This window comes from Thermobia domestica, chromosome 11 (assembly GCF_964235325.1).
Source record: "Thermobia domestica chromosome 11, izTheDome1.hap1.1, whole genome shotgun sequence".
In the NCBI taxonomy this organism is placed as follows: Eukaryota; Metazoa; Arthropoda; class Insecta; order Zygentoma; family Lepismatidae; genus Thermobia; species Thermobia domestica.
Genome location: NC_137464.1, coordinates 231,982,243 through 232,000,742, shown reverse-complemented (window position 1 = coordinate 232,000,742; position 18,500 = coordinate 231,982,243). Strand labels below are relative to the sequence as shown.

Sequence of the window (18,500 nt, the reverse complement as noted above, 5' to 3'; positions counted from 1 at the left end):
CTTGTTCACATTTTTGCACCAATGGATAAATGTTGATACATACTGCACATATAAACAAGGATTCACCCGCAGGAAATCAGTTTTCTGCAATTGAATATTGATTTTCTTCATTTTGTACATTTTTTTATTTTACACTTTCGATACTTTCGATACTTTCGATACACTTTCGATACTTTCGATACTCACTACACAAAAACATTATGAATTCCAACATTGGTCATGATCTCAAAAATATCTACATAGAACACACTTATATTTGTTTCAAGTTTCATGTCTTTATCGTTCTTAGTTCAAAAGATATACTCAATCAAACTTTGGGTTGCGCAACTTTACGAACACACTGTAGAAAATAGTATTTTTCAAGGTAGCTTATATTCAGACACCTGCATGTGGTACCGCTTCAGGGGACCCCAAATTTCTACAAAGGAATTTTTGGAGGGAAATTTTCATATCTATCCCAAAATCCTTTTCTTTTGAACTATACAAACACATACGCATGTTATTATTTAAAGTCTTGTTCTATATGTTCTATTTTTCCTTATTTATATATTAAATTTGGTATTGTCAAGCATGATTGAGAAATATTTTTTCGTTGTAACTATTCTAGATATTGCATTAAAACTTTGAACACACATTATACTTATATAGACCATACTATTTTGCAAGGTAGATCATATTCAGGTACTTGTAGCCAGGGTTGCTCAAAAGTGCACCAAATTTTTTAAAAAAAGGTAATTTTTCGAAGGGAAAGTTCTCTATTTTATCCCAAATTTTCATTTTTTCCGTAGATCATGGAAACATGCACATCATACCATTTGAAAGTACGTTTTATTCTGAAGAGAATGACGTACAACCCATTATACTCGGATTAATAGTATCGAAGTAGTAGCTACTTAACTGAAAGTCAACATTTTCCTTAAAAAAAAAAAAAAAAAAAAAAAAAAAAAAAAAAAGTCTAAAAGGGTTAAGGGGGTAGAGAGAAAAGTAAGAGGAGGAGGGTTGGGGACTTTTAAGAAAATACTACTTATATTATGGTCTAACATTCCCGAAAAATTCAGCTTGTTACTAATTAGTCCCGATCTAAAACCTTTATTAACTGTACTATGTCTCCAATTTCAAAGTAAGCAAACCAATAGACTAAATAGACTCTGAGCATTGAGTTGCATTTGTTCGTTGGCAGTCAAGGGGATCTAAAATATTTGATTAAGTGCACAAGTTGAGCTGTTTCTGATAATACGTCACGAGTGAAGTATTCCAATTTTGTATTAACAAGAATGCCTAAAAATGCACTTTATCTTCAAATTTGAAACTTATCCAGATTAAAAACTCTCATCTAAATTCAAAACACTCATTAGAGTTCTCCAGAAGCATAAAGTTTCCTGAGGACATACTGCACTACAGATTGTTCGTTGTGAACTTTGTGGTGGACAAACACCGTGTGCGTGGGTTTTCTCGGGGTTCTCCCGTTTCCTTCTACTTTCTTCATTCCACCATTTCATTCGTTTCTCATAATCACCGTCTCCTTTAGCCTAGCTGACATAAGTGTGGGACGTAAAACTCAAAAATTTCATTTCATTTTTTCTTTGTATCCATTTCAAATAATGCACTGAAAATGTTTCCCAAAAACGTATTGTGTTGGAAAGTTTGAAGAGGGGGAGGGGGAGATCGATGGTGTCCCGTATTCTCATGAAAAAATATGGCAGATTTAATTTTACTAAAATATCAAAATATAAAGCACAAGCTTCATGTTACAAGAAAACTAATGGCATTGTTTGAATATATGGTAGGTCTAGCTTAATATAAAACACTTATTTGCAGTTCGTAAGAGGAAAATTAGGTTTCGCTGCTAAATGATAGACTAGTCATGCCTGGTGATGGATGAAATAAACATTTGAGTCAGCCAATGTTGCCAACAGATGCCTTAAGAGTGTAGCTTAATGATGCACGAAATCAAGCTAAAATTGGATAAACTTACCTAATATATGCAAAGTAACAATAAAGTGAGCAAAATAATTGCTACCTTTAGTGCACAAAATTAAAATATGCTATAATATTCTTTCTGATATTTTCAGTATGTTTTGCTCTTACATTGACTAGAAGTATTAAAATCTAATGATTTTTTTTTGTTTCTAATTCTTGCGATAATGCTGGTTATATTTTGGAGGCGTTAATGATATAGTACAGCACCAAAAGACACAACTCAAGCTGATCATTCTCTCCAAACAAATTGTGCAAAAATTAACTACGGCAAAATAAGAGACAGCGGAATCTCGATTTCTTGTGTGACCTTGGTGTATTAGTGAGATTGATATAAGTAGAATAGATATTTTCGTGTTGTAATTTAAGTAGTGTGCAGAGAAAAGGATTTAAAAATGGCAAGCTATATTTCGTTTCAAGTAATGATTTTCTAATAGAAATATTGATTCGAAAATAAGTTTAACTACTACCAAGAAAAATCACTAGAACTTGACAATATATTGATATGTAATGGTCCAAGACTACATTGTGTAGCTAATACCTACACCACATCATTTACACACGAAAATTGCTGTTTAGCTATAAAATTTCTAAATTGGCAACTCTGCAATTCTCTCTTAAGGAAAAAGAGCCACGTTATATATAACCAGGCGTTATTAACCAATCATTTCCCCGTGGCCTTGAATTTATTTGTCATGCAATACATCGCATTTCCGCTTAAGTATTTAATTCTCTCGATACGGAAACAGCATATATAATTATTATTATTATTATTATTATTATTATTATTATTATTATTATTATTATTATTATTATTATTATTATTATTATTATTATTATTATTATTATTATTATTTAAGATAGAGAAATGAATTATATATTTTAAATCAGGGATGCAAATAAGCAACAAAATCATTTACTTACCTTCCGTATGATATTAAATATTCGCCCACACCGATGAACAACTCGGCCAGAGCGAGTGGGTGAGTGGTTATTTGCATCCCTGTTTTAAATTATAGAAATAACAAATCATAAAACAACTTTCTCTGAATCTTTCTGAGACGAGTGACACATTGTATGGATTAAGAAAATATTTATTTTTCAAATATAAATGAATCTCCAGTAACATTTTTCCGATAATTTTTTTTATTAACAAAGAAACACTCAGCATAAATTTTCTCTTTTGGACTGTTGAGTTGATTTTAGTTTATTGTCCCATTTAACAGCAAGGCTGGATGAGACGTGGACCTACAGCTTCAAGCGGGATCCCAACCATATGATCCCCGGTCGGTATTCGAGCCCGGGTCTTCCATGCCAAACGCTCTTACACTAACCACGTAGTCACGAGGGAGCTCTCTCTTTTGAAGTGTTTCGAACCAAACGGGTCAGGCTATATTTTACACTGCTCTTTACGAAAATGTAATTATGAAATTGGAACGAAATAGTTTTTTTTTTAAACCTTATTTCCCGAAATTGTCTGAAATAAACTAGGTTTATGAATTTTTCGAAATAAATAAGTTTACAATATCCCACGACTACGTACTGATCGACTTAACGTCGATTTAGCAGTTATATAATAAATTTGGAAATTACAATTACTATTACTTATGAAGATGGTTCTAGCTTTTCCGTCCGTGACATTTTTTTTTCAACTTGCCGTACGTGTTTACCTAAATAAATGTTAACATTACAGCAAATGAGAATAGATGAAGCTACTTTCGACAGACAATACACAAAATATTCTTTCAAAATGTATTCATATTTGGTTATTGATCACAGCGATAGATATATTGCCATTCAACATCTCTGTGAGTTACGAACGGATATCTATATATTAGTGAGCAAAATATCAGTACAAAATAAGCACAACCAGTGGACGAAGTGAGACGGTATGCGGTGGTATGCCGTACCGCCTCTGGTTTTTCAGTGATGAAGGCAGACCGTCTCTGATTTTCCAATGATTAAAACATACCGTCACTGGAAAGTAGATGCTAAATACCTTTAATAAATCAATTTTTATACACAGTAATTGACGAACAGCTTTGCATGTAAAACGTTTTATTTCTTATGTAGAAAAGTTGACAATACTGACATTTTTCTTACCTTTTTCCTACCTTTTGTTCTTAAAATGAGGTCTCTGCAAACAAGTCACCTAGTTTATATTTCGTTGTGCCATATTGAATTTTTCCTTTGTTATGTATGCGTGTATGTGTATGACTTCTTGCCTTAATGCATATAAATGCCGTGTTTTGAGCATGGGCAGGTTTTGGAGTTGTCTGCTGTGGGAGCGGACCTTCCGGGTATTTCGAATACCCCACAGTCGAGTGGGAGACTGGGAGTTTTCCCGCAGTTAATTGCTAATATCCTCATTCGGTTTTTGAGCATTTTCGTGTATAATTCTCTATAATACAACATAAGGAAATATTTTTTTTTCAGAAAGTTGGAGGGGATCAAAGTCTTTCCATGCCCCCTTTCTCCGCGTTACTACAAAGAAGCTATCCAATGGTTTTCAATCATTATGTACACTCATGTCCAAAATTATTGTCGCATGTCTATAAATATTTTTTTGTAGGAAAATAATTTGATAACGAATTCGCCCAGTATTTCTTATAATGTTAGTATGTGTATAATTGGCAAAGACATGTATGTGGCAAATTTCATGTCAAAAGAAGAGTAAATAAGAACAATAAAGCGAAAATAAAACTTTCTTGTCCATTTAGCAACATTTTGTTTTATTCATTCTAATTTTCGTGCTTATAATTCTTTTCCTATGAAGTTTACCACAAATATACATTTCCCGATTATACACATAGTATCAGTATTAAAAGTACCCTGCAAAATCGTTATCAAATTATATTCTTACAAGAAGACAGTTGTAGATGTGCGACAATCATTTTGGACATGAGTGTGCATAGAAATGCAATCTTTTAGGCAACATACCCTCACTGCATTTCAACATTTAGGTAGCCAGTATGTCAAGTCAAAATCGGAGTAAAACATACCGCCTCTGTGCGTGTGTGTGTTTTTTTCACTTCGAACACTGAGCACAACATTAGCTAAGTCAAAGCTGAATGCTCCGTTGAAATCTTGTGTAAAACATCACTCAACCATGAGCTCTTTGGTAGTTAATTTTAAATCAGTTCAAAAAGTTTAAATTCAAAGCAGGAAAGGAAATTTCGAACTTTGTTACGCTATATTTTGAAGGCCTTCCGTATTGCCCAATATGTAGCTTGCTTTATTGCATTGATTTCACTGGTTAGATTTCCTAGTTGAGATTAATATTGATCTGTAGCTCGTATCGTCATAAGATACGATTAGTCATGAGAGTTTTTTTTTTTTTTAACATATTTTAGTATTAAATGGTTGATGAGGGTTTGAATGTCTAAGTCGTAGAAATTTTAGAAGCAGTAGTAGGAAATGTTGGCAAAGAATACAAAAGCAGAGTTTTTAACAGCTTTCTTTCTTCTCAGTTACATTTAATTTCAACCTCTCGATCACCACCACTACTTTATCTCAAAACTTGAAGTTCTCTAAATGTTCCAAAAGAGGTTGCTATGTTTACTTCAATTAGGACATGGGTAACGTATGAAGTTATTTGGTGAGATAGCTAACATATTCAAACTAGCAGAATACCCATTCTTCACACTAGGAGATTACGTTTCATTTTGAACATAAAGGGCTGAAGATAGATTTAAACTGCATCGGAAGTGTCACTGTTTATCTCAGCGACCCCGAAAACTATGGATCCGATACTAATTCGGTTATTTTAGTTCATTTGTAGTCTATATATATCTACTTCCTCCCCTCCTCCAAGCTGTGGAGCTCAATTTCGATTGAACCGGCATCGGAAGTGTCAGCGACCCCGACAATTAATATTGGTCATTTTCGATCATTTTCTAAATATCTCCTCCTCCCCTTCCCTAAGTTACACTCAAAGTGAAATGATAAAAAGCATCCCAGGTCCGAACTTCATCTATGTGGCAAATTTGGTCCATATTGGTGGCGTAGTTAAAGAGTTGTGAAGTTTTATTTATGTATATATATGTTTCCCTATCCCCTTTCCTCTACGTTGTACCGTCAAAATGAAATGACAAAAATCATCCTAGGCAAAAACCCTCCTAGGCTATGTTGAAAGTTTGATGGAGATCGGTGAGATGGTACAAGGGTTATTAAATCGCAACAAACAGTCACTTTCACACACACACACACACACACACATGTATGTATGCATCAATTACCCGCTTCGCTGGGTTAAATTAAGAAAAAACAGTAATATGATCCGTTAGTCAGTTACTTTTTACTATTACTAAATCGCTCTCTGATATCGGTCATTTTCGATGATTCTTATATATCCCTGCCCTCCCCATGTTGCGCGAAACGGCGTCGGAAGTGTCACTGTTCATCTCAACGACCCCAAAAACTATGAATTCCACACTGATGAATTGGTCATTATATATATATATATATATATATATATATATATATATATATATATATATATATATATATATATATATATATATATATATATATATATATATATATATATATATATATATACCCTCCCCTTCATAAGTTGCGGGGCTGAATTCGGATTTAAACGACATCAGAAGTGTCACTGTTCATTTCAGAGACCCTGAAATCTATGGATTCGACACTAATATCAGTCATTTTTCATCATTTTTAAATTTCTCTCCCTTACCCCACCTTTACGTTACAGTCAAGGCCCCAGCTTGCGCCATGTGGACTTTGTAGTGGACAAACACCGTGCTCGTGGGTTTTCTTGGGGTTCTCCCGTTTCCTCCCACTTTCTTTATTTCACCATTTGATTCATTTCTCATCATCAGCGTCTCCTTTAGCCTAACCAGCATAACCGTGAGACGTAAAACTGAAGATTTCATTTCATTTTTTACACCGTCAAGGCGATATGACAAAAACCATCTCAGGTTCAAACTTCATCTAGGTTGTAAATTTGATCGAGATCAGTCCGGTGGTTCAAGAGTTATTAATTTTTATTTATTTTTATATTTCTCTCCTGCCTATCCCAATCCCCTAAGTTCTACCAATCCCAATCCCAATCTAAGTATCCCAATCAAAGTGAAATGATATAAAAAAAAAAAAAACATCTCAGACCCGAACCTCATCTATGTTAAAAATTTGATCGAGATTGATCATTTGGTTCAAGAGTTATTAAGTTTTATTTATTTTTGAACTCCTCCCTCTCCTTCCCCTAAGTTCTATCATCAAAATGAATAGATAAATACCATTCCAGACCCGAACCTCATCTATATGGAAAATTTGATCGAGATCGTTTGGGTGGTTCAAGAGTTAAGTTTTATTTATTTTTATATAGGGACAATCCATGTTAAGTGATCGAGAAAAAAGAAAAATTGACGCTCGACCTTTCTTTTTTTCTAAAAAAAAAATCATGAATGTTTATACTATATTAGGGTACTTCAAAACCACGATTAATTATTTAAAAAAATCTCGTAGGGACGCAGCTTCTGCCACCATTTTGCGTTTTCTCGATTTCAGGGTTTTACACTGTTTTGAATATCTCAGCTTGTCCTAGCATATTGTAAATTGCTGTGCGTGTCCAACGTGTACTGAGCTAGAACTTTGTCCTCTTAACATTTTTGCCTAAAACTCCATGAAAGGGGTGAAATCAGGGCCTGCAGTAGCAATATTTTTGGACATTGAAGACATGTTTAGTAATAGGAAGCAACTGACGTAGAGGTCTGAATTTGTGTGTGCATATAGTCCGGGGTCATACGTTTATACTAAAAAAAATTGCAGACCTGTAGCTTCTCCCAAAGACCTGAAAAAATATCGTAAAGTTGGGGAATTATGCCAACTTTACATGTTTCACTGACCAATATCTCCAATGGACCTGAATAAAAAATCTGAAGTTTTGGGAATAGTTACTCTTTTAGCATACCATAACACACGACAAAGCGCGTTTTGTGTTTTTGAGCAGAAGGGGGTCAAGGTATTAAGGAATGACGTCATACTCTAGGAGGTGTTTTGTTCACAAATTCAACTGGAAATTCGTTGTTGTGAACACTGGTGCTAATCCCGTGGGGACGAGGTTGACATGTCCCCTCCAATCTTGGACGGGGGGACTGTCCCCCCAATAATCTGACGTGAAAAGTGCTTTTTGGGATAAGTGTGATGATTTGTGTGCGACTGCCATAAAAGAAAGTGAGATGAAATTGGTTTCTCTTGGCTTTTCCATTTTTAATGAAAGTGAAGGTATGCGAGTGTGCGTGACGTAACCTCATGTGAAATCTTGTCTCCTCCTCTCCCCTAAGCCCTAGCATACGAAGAGTATATAGACTACCCAATGTCAGTAGAACCCATCTTTTCAATAAATGCGCATTTCATCTATTTGTAGTATCAACCTAGGCATCTACTCATGCTCCGTAAGCTAACTAACTCTATGGCCTATGAAACCCGGAGGTTCAATGCCGCGTTCAGAAAAGCTCTTCATTTACTTTTATCCTTAGCCAACTGGATCCAGTTTCTACTTTGGATTCCTATTTGTGCGAAATCCATCTTAATATTGTCCTCCCGTCTACGCCTTGGTCTTCCTAATGGTCGTTTTCCGATTGGTCTTCCAGGCAAGACTTTAAAAGCGTTTCTACTTTCTTCCATTCTAGCTACATGACCTGCCCACCTAAGCCTCCTAGACTTGACGACCCTAACAATGTTGGGTAAACCGTATAAACTATGTAGTTCCTCGTTATGAAGTTTCCGCCATTCCCCATTTCCGTTCCTCTTGAGTCCGAATATTCGTCTCAGGATCTTGTTCTCAAATACTTTCAGTCTATGTTCTTCCCTCAGACTAAGAGACCATGTTTTGCAACCATACAGAACAACAGGCACGATTATCGTTCTATATATTTTAAGCTTCAAATTCCTCGACAGAATTCGCGATAACAAGAGACTTTGAACGGAATAATAACACCAATTTCATGCTTTTAGTCGACATTAAATTTCTTCTTGAATATGATTTTCATTTGTTAGTATTGATTATAGATATTTGAAAGTATCCACTTTATCAAAAGTATTATTTAAGATTTTAACGCATTCATAATTTGCCGTATTACGGTCCCGACGCATTTCCATATATTTAGTTTTCTCTACATTTACTTCTAAACCCATGTCCCTGCAAGCGTTTAATAAGGCCTCTGCATTTCTTTCTATTGTTCTCCTGTCATCCCCTATTAAATTTACATAATCAGCGTACGACATAACCTGGTGAACACCGTTCAACTCTAGGCCCTGGTTGTTATCTTTGATTTTCCTTATGGCGTATTCCAGACAAAGTTGAATAATAGTAGCGACAACGCATCTTCTTGTTTCATGCCATTCTCGACGTGAAAGCTCGTAAACAAAAATTTCCCTACCCGGACTTTACTTTGGGATTCATTTAAACATATCTTAATTAATTTAATAAGCTTTCTCGGTATTCCAAGTTCTGTAAGAACGTTGTATAATGTTTCTCTCCTAACCGAGTCGTAAGCCTTTCTAAAATCAATAAATAGTTGATGTACCGGAGTATTGTATTCCCACTTTTTTTTCGAATATTTGGCGAATGGTAAATATTTGGTCGATAATTGATCGATTCCGTCTAAATCCGCACTGATAATCTCCAATAATTTCATCTGCGTATAGGGTCAATCTTGCTAATAGAATATTTGAAAGGATTTTATAGGATGTTGACAGAAGAGAGATGCCTCATAATTATTACAGTCAGTTTTGTCGCCTTTCTTGTGAATTGGAACAATGATTGACTCTTTCCACTTTTGTGGCAATTCTTCCTTGTTCCAGATAAGGGGAATGAGTTTGTGTATCTTGTTCCACAATTTTTCGCCTCCAGCTAAAATTAACTCAGCTGGAATTTCGTCTACACCCGGAGATTTATGTTTCTTTCATTATTTCTTTATAGCGATTTCTACTTCTATTTGGTTGGGTTCTGGAATATACGGTTCTGCGATGTGTATCTTCACGCACATTAGTTTTTGGCTGCGTGTTAAGCAAATCGTCAAAGAAATCTTTCTAACTAAAAAACTAACTCTATGGCCTATGGAACTCGGAGGTTCAATGCCGCGTTCACAAAAGTTCTCCACTGACTTCTATCCTTAGCTAATTGCATCCAGTTTCTACTTTGTATTCCTATCTCTGCGAGATCCATCTTAATATTGTCCTCAAAAAAGAAATCTTTCTATCTACGTAAAGTGCTATCTGTATAGCGAGAACTGTTCCGCCAGCTTTCTTTAATATAAGTACGAGATTGATTCGTTGATCCCTTTATACATGTCCCGAATGTTTTTAGTTTTACTATTATCTTCAAGTTACTTAATTTTAGCTTTCAAAACTCGCGTTTCTTTGTTTTAAAAGTTTTGGAAGTTTCCCGCCTGATGTCTACGAAATTTTGTATAGTTATTTCATTCGGATTTTGTAGCCAACGTAATTTTGCCTGTTTTCTCTTCTCTGTTAGTTTAATGCATCCCTGGTCGAACCGTGGTTTGTACCTACGTATTTTCGCGTGTCCCAATTTTTCTTTTGAGAGAGGATGCTTCGTAAGCAGTGAAAAGAATTTAATTGCTGGAATATTTTCTCCATAATCTTAAGGTTACATCTGTTTACTAAAGAGTATTTGACATGCGTCAGATTTCTGTAACGATTCTTGAAATGCTATTAAGATTATAATTATTTTGCTCAAATAAGAGTATTGTTGCGTCATACATAATTGATATTCTTTCTTCATAGTTTTGGGGAAGTCATTATTTATATTATTATAGTATTATAAAACAATTTTAACGTGGATCTTTGTGGATACCTAATTAGAAACATACCAAATATATATATGCATGTATTCAGATTTCAGAATGTGTTCACGGCAGTGTTTTGTAATACTGGTATGTACTACTACTTCATCTACATCGCCTAATATATAATATACTCTACAACAGGTTCACCTCAGAAATCAGATTCATCTACCGTAATATGAGTTTCATCTCCCTTCTCTAGAATAAGCCTCAAATCTGCCCATTTCCCAATGTTGACGACAACCAATGGCGTATGTAGGATTTTGTTTCGAGGGGCTAGCCCAACACAGGAAAGGAAGTGAGTAATTGCCCACCTGAGTTTGAGAATTAAATATATTTTGATTTATGCATAAACTGAATTTATAATTGTAAAAATTGCAAACCGATAAATCCTATATGATATGATACAAAAATTTAGAAGTGAATCTAACTCTTTATTCTATCAAGAAAAAGGAAGCATGATCTTGGCCTTCCTAATTTCCCGGGCTAATTATTCCCCCGTTTTGATTTTCTTTAATTCAAACATTTTCTTCTTTTAAAAATAACTAAACGATATAATTTTTCCTTTGTTATAATAACTAAAGTCCCATCATGTTGATATCCGCGCAAGTTGGTGTGGAACACCTGTTTCCCTTATCAACTACTCTTAATTTTGGTGTTACAGATGACGGCCGACTTGAATCACAACTGACAACGGTCGATAAAGTAGGATAGGCGAAACGAAAGAAAGTAGCATCGAGAAAAAGAAAAAGAAAAGTAGAAAGGACAAAAGAAAGAACAAAAGGACGTAGTTCTTACATGGAATGAAATGTAACAAATACAATATTATTTCTGAAAAAAAAAAAAGCATAAGAAAAGGAAAGTCAATGACATTCTTAGAAATGGTAAGAAGAATTATTGTTATACGTGGAATGCGAAAAATTAACAAATTTATTTCGGGGGAGCTTGAGCCCGATAGCCCCCTAAATATGCCACTGATGACGATTCCCCTCCCCTGATCCTCCACAGCATTGTTTTTCAACTTCATAAATATTTTAAGCAGTGCTTATATATATATATATATATATATATATATATATATATATATATATATATATATATATATATATATATATATATAGATAGATAGATAGATAGATAGATAGATAGATATAGATAGATATATAGATAGATAGATAGATAGATATAGATAGATAGATAGATAGATAGATAGATAGATAGATAGATAGATAGATAGATAGATAGATAGATAGATAGATAGATAGATATAGATATATATCTGGGAATGGTCTTACCCCCAATGTTGAAGACAGATTTGCGCCGATGGTTGTGAAGTAAAATAAAATAGGATGAATGGCTAGTCCACTCAAGGCTCTCAAGCTCCTTTCTTTCCTCTAGTTGTGATTCACTGTCTTATCACGCACAGCAGCACTGGTGAAGAATTTCGCTATCAGCAGAAGGCGAGAAAAGTCAAAATGCACACTTGGCAAAAAGTCCGTAATTACTCATTGTTGTTTGCTATATCAATAATATTATTATGCTTGCTTTAACTGTGATCAACCTCACAGAATAGGCCGTTCCTCACAACTAGCTAGCTCCCAAGAGAACCAGTTTGCAGGATCAACTCACTAGCCCTTGTTTTACTTTTCAGTTACCAAGCTATGATAGAGGCTTGTGTTCAAGTGGAATTGATGAGTTGATATTGAGTTTAACGTCCCCTTCAGCAGCGAGGCTATATGAGACGGGACCTAGTGATTAACATGGTATCTGAACCACATGAGCCCCCGCCGAGAATCAAACCCTTGTCTTCCACACCAAAGACGCGTACGCTAACCGCTTAGCCACGAAGGAGCTCTTCATGCAGGTGGGTTTGTGTATTAACTTCCTGTATGTGATACTGTGCTTACGTAGGTTTTCCCGGTACTTGTGGCTTAACTTATGTGCAAGTAAATGTAGTCTGTTTGTTTGCGTTGTTGGATTACCCAAATATTGTATTTCATTCAAGACAAATTTTAAACATTAGTAAGGAATAATTATACTAATATTATTATTTATAATTTATATTGCTAAATGTTAAAGTGAAAATAGGAAAATGCAAAATGCAAGTGGAAAACAAAAATACAGAAGTCACTTAGCTGTTATTGCATGAGAGGTTGCCACGTGACGGGACTACTTTCTCAGCGCATTAATAAACAGTGTTAACTGCTTCTGATTGGCTAGTTACTATCTACCATACGTACGTCATTGCAGGAAAGAGTTCCGAAATAATATTATGTTAAAGTTTTTTTTTTTAAAGAAATTTTCTAGTTTGCAAACATAATCATATTACATTCTTTCCGAACTTCTGTCAATCAGTTGACCCTTAAAAAACAAAAATATAAATCGCGTAAGAAGAAAATTACGTCAACAACTTCGGTAGTACAAAGGCTACTGTAAGCTACGTATCAGCAAGTAGGCTTGGAAACGTCGCATTCGAACATTAGCGTTAGAAAGAGAAATTCGGTGGCTACAACGACTCCGAAGAACATTCAGGAGGTGGAAAATAACAGGAAGACAGGTGAGTTTTATAAATTTTCAGGTTTTGTCTATTCTGAGTCTGCGTAACTCTCGTAGAGTGTTTGATTACTTTCGGGTGTTAAGAAACTTATTTGTGCTTTTCTATCATCGTAAGGCAATTGTGACATTATTAGAAGTACGATGTTGCGATATCTGGTCAACAAAGCCAGAAATGGTGTCACTGGAAACCTATCTCCTGATCTTGAATGTCCATAGCTTGATTAGTACATCATTCCATTGTTCTCAACTTCCTCTAGTTTGTAGGAAAATGAAATGTCTATTCTATATTCTAACTATCTATATAAATAAATATGAAAGCGGTTATGTTTCTGACTTAATAACTCTTGAACCGATCTCGATCAAATTTTCAACATAGACAAAATTCACACTTGGGATGATTTTTATTATTTCACTTTCACAGTGCAACTTAGGGGACGGGCACCGGGGATATATATATATATAAATGGTCGAAAATGGCCTATATTAGTGTTGGATCCATAGTTTTTAGTTATAGTAGGAAATTGATTTTCATTAAGGAAGTTTATATTCAGTACACTAACAGATATGTTATTTGAAATACTGATAGTATGTGTGTGGATCCTTTTTTTCCACTTTATTTATTAAAATAGAAGTTCCATTGCAGGTAATGAAAGGACAACAGAAAGATACTTTCATCTCTCTGTTTTTTTTTTTTTAAGTTGAATTTCATATGTTAAATGAAACTGAAACGAACTTTCCAGTTTTCTGTTTCACGTTTATGCCTTGTAAACTGATAAATACGGATGATTAGTGGAATGACTATGTGGGAGTAAGCAAGAGAAAACCCACAAACACAATGTTTCCACCACAAAATGTGACCTTTCATTGAACCCGCGACGGTCGCGTGAGAGGTAAACCCTTCACTACTGAACCACTATTCCACCATCCAATATTTAAAAGTATTTTGAACTTAGACAAGTACAAAAACTGCATAAATTGTATCCTGGTTCAAACTTCTTTTTTTTCCTGAAAGCATAATTTAAATATTTTCCACAACACTAAATTCTTTTTCAAAATCCTTGCAGACTGAGAAGAAAAGATACGTAGTAATATTCCAAGATAGGCTATGTCTGTCCAGATGCCTCATAGTAAGTTTATATGCGATAAATGTTTTTTTTTTCCTTTCGAAACCGGTTACTGTTACTTCTTAATTTTAATAATTTTGCAAGTGCCTCACGATGATGCGCTAACACCGAAATTTGTATTCTTTCAGAGAAAACCAAAGACTTATAACGTTGACAAAAAAACACATATAGTAACTTAGAAACTAGTATATGTGTTACTAATATATGTATTATTTCATACTTTATTTACTTCCTTTCGAAGTATTGAAATGAAATGAAATGAAATTTTGAGTTTTATATACGTCCCAAGGTTATGCCGGTTAGGCTAAAGGAGACGGTGATGATGAGTAATGAATGAAATGGTGGAATGAAGAAAGTGGGAGGAAACGGGAGAACCCCGAGAAAACCCACGCACACGGTGTTTGTCCATCACAAAGTTCACTTGGCGGGAGCAGGGTTTGTCGAAGTATTGATTAATTAACTATGATTTGGATTACACAGAAATTAAATTAAATGAGTTTATCGTCCTCCGTTTATGTTATTTAGGCGAAATGAGACGTGTGATTAAGGTCAATGAACGATGATGTAAAAAAATTAGTTGAATGAGAATGTGGGAGGAAACGGGAGAATCCCACGAAAACCCACGGACATGACTTTGTCCACCATAAGGTTACTTAGCCGGTGATCGAACCACTCCGCCCACCAAAGAACACTGAGATAAAGTGAAGCCTTGAATGGAAAGAGTGAAGAAAACTTTAATTATTTCTGCTTTTTTTAAAAAAATATCTCTCTTAAAATTATTATTTAAAATATGGCAAATAACACAAATGTTATTCTTTTTGCCAGCAGCATTCTTGTAGAAATAGTTCAAAATATGTTCGACAAATGTTAGATTGGTAGCTTATATTAGATTGATGGAATAGTTTTAATAGAATTTCAAGAATAAGGTTATTTTAATTCTTTCACAATGACAAAATTACTGGTCGTACTTTTCCTCTCTAATATCGATATGAATTATTTGAATAATTCATTTGAATAATCACTCAGTAAGTGAAACTTGAAGAAATACGGTAACCTTAGCGGCTACTACTATCAAATTCACTGATATTGACAGAATTCTAATTAGATTTTGTAATCATTATGATTGTAATAAATGAAACAAAGTAAGGTGGTGTAATTATATAGTGTACGCAATAAAAGCTGAAGTGATTTTTTTTTTGACTTTTCATGACAATGATTTTGGTGCAAATGATGTTGTCATTCAGATAGAAGTTATCCCATTGAAGTTTGTTTTGCTATAGATTTTGTATCATTAAATGGTGTTCAATCCATAAACAGCTTCCACTGATCAGCGGCGCAAATCTGTCTACAACATGGGGGGGGGGGGAGTAAGACCGTTTCTTTTTCTTTTCTTTTCTTTCTTTCTTTCTTTCTTTCTTTTTCTTTCCTTTTTTTTTTTTTTGTTAAGCGATGGTCAAAATATTTGTGAAGTTGAAAAACAATCCTGTGAAGGATCAGGAAGCAGAGTTGTCTTCAACATTGGGAGGCGGGAAGATTTGAGGTTTATTCTGGGGGGGGGGGGGCATCAATTTCATCTCACTTTCCTTTGTGTCAATCGGACACAAATCATCACATTCCCCCCCTAAAAAAACATTTCAAATCGGATTATTGGGGGGACAGTCCCCTCCAGTTCCAAGATTGGAGAGGACATGTCCCTCTCATCCTCCTGGGATTTGCGCCAGTGCACTGATACGTGAATTTCAACCGTGAAACATTTACCCGTTGAACAGATTCATAGTTTTAACATAAGTACTTCTAACTGTGACAGTAGTACCTTTTCTATATTTAAACCGCGTTTATCTATTTCGATTATATGAAATTTAGGGATAAATCCAAAACTTGTCTCTTTTTCTTTCTCTCTGGCAATCGAATCAAGATTCCTGAAGAAAGGCTATTGTTTGTACTTGTGCAGCGATCGTTCTCATAAATTACACAAAACTTTAGGATTACTTTACCAGTTCGATTTTATTACGATAATAACAAAGTGGTCCTCTTAACACAAGCATTTCCAGTTTTCTACTATACGACGATATTATATTAAATTTCTTGAAGAAGTTAGTTAGTGTTTGTTTCTCCGTGTGAAGTTTAAAGTTTGTTATTTGGACTGAGTTACCGTTGATTCGAGACGAGACATACATAAGATATGCTCAAAACTTTATATGATCCCAGAAGGAAATAGAATTGAAATTCAAAGAAAATTCTTGCGTTAAGAACTTGGCTACACGTTGCCATATGCATGAGTAATTTATTGTAGATTCATTCATACTTTTATGAAAAGTATTTATTGAGTAAACAGTTCTTCGTATTTGAGGGTCTGAGTGACTATAAACAAGAGTATCTTGTTGCCTTCCCCTCTGGCCTAGTTGGTAGCGTGCACGGCTTTTACGAACAGGGTTTCGGGTTCGAATCTCGATGGGGGGAGAACCTTGAAATTCGAACGGCGGTTAGGATTCCACTTTAAACTGTAGGTAGACGTCTCATGTAGTCGCGATGCTGAAGGGACGCTAAATTTCAAACAAGTGACTTAAATTAACTTGAGAATTACTTGAGAAAATACCACAGTTTAAGTTAAATTCTTTTTGACCGGGGCTTTATAAAATGGGAGTAAGCATCTTAGCTATTGCATTTTGTTATTGAGCTGAGCGAAGCGAAGCTCTTATACTCGGTTTAGCCGTTTGGTTGTCCGCGAACTCCTCCTAGACCGTTTAGCCGATCTCAACCAAAAACTTAGCACGCTGATAGAGTATGTCGTGCTGAGTGACAACATAGGTCGAATCAAAAATCCGATGTACCATCGAGGAATAATCACCGAAAACGCTTCTTGATTACGTAGTTTAAGCTCGCTCAGCTCATTTCATTGCAATCGGGTATATACATTGCATTCCTAGTGTTTATGACGAATCATAAGTTCAAACCTTTAGGAGAGTAGGAAAACCCACTCAATCTCAACTAGAAACATTCTATTGCGTCTCAACTTCACGTCACATCGTCTACTGTCAGATTCACATGTTTCTGAAACTCACGTAGCCTCCTCCCTTTTAATTTCACATATTGAATAAGATTGAAGTTGACCGTGATGAGGTTATTTATATCAGGGGTAGGACTCCTGGGATTAAATTCCATGTAATGGTACGGATTTTACCTTAAAACTTACATCGTCCCTCATAACAACGATGTTGCATTTACACTACCGACAACGCTGCAGATACATCCTTGTTAAGTAATACACGAGTATAACACTTTACTTACGGCTGATTGGTTGATGTTTATATATTTTTTTTTCAATACTGAGATATATGAGAAGTGGAGCTACAATTTAAGGTGTAATGTTTACCACTATAATGTATTCAAGTTTCTAGGTTTTCCCATAGGGAATCAAACCAGGGCAGCACTAAAGGTGCACGCGCTAGTGACTACACCAGCAAGCAGGGTTAACAGAAGAGATGGATGACAATAATAATAATAATAATAATAATAATAATAATAATAATAAATAATAATAATAATAATAATAATAATAATAATAATAATAATTATTATTATTATTATTATTATTATTATTATTATTATTATTATTATTATTATTATTATTATTATTATTATTACTATTATCTTCTCGTACTGGTATATGAGTTGTCACTATTTGAAAGGTTTTAAAGCCACTATTGTCTTCAGTTAATCATTTCTTCTCGTCTTAGAAACTTTTCCAATTGTAATTTCTACTCTCCGTCTTTTACCTTCCCATATCTACTACGATATTCTTAGAATGCAATTTCTTCTTAGACAACGTCCCAATCGCTTATTTTTATTCAGCACTGCTTCATGTTCTTCTCGTTTATTTTTAGTCCCAGCATCTCAAAGCAAGTGAATGATAATGGAAGAATTAATGGAATGAGGAAGTGTGAGGAAACGGGAATACCCCGAGAAATCTCACGGACCCGATGTTCTCCATCACACACTTACTTAGCCG

The 18,500-nt window shown here is 34.8% G+C and overlaps 1 protein-coding gene across 1 annotated transcript in view; it reads left to right on the top strand.

Annotated features, from left to right (window-relative positions):
- The first annotated feature begins 13,231 nt into the window (after positions 1–13,231).
- The window catches only part of LOC145663770 (innexin inx3-like), a 12,715-nt gene continuing 7,446 nt past the window's right edge, over positions 13,232–18,500 (top strand). Inside the window, exon 1 of the mRNA XM_081729858.1 lies at positions 13,232–13,368. The gene's annotated coding sequence lies outside the window, so the exon portion shown is untranslated. The remainder of the gene's footprint in view (positions 13,369–18,500) is intronic.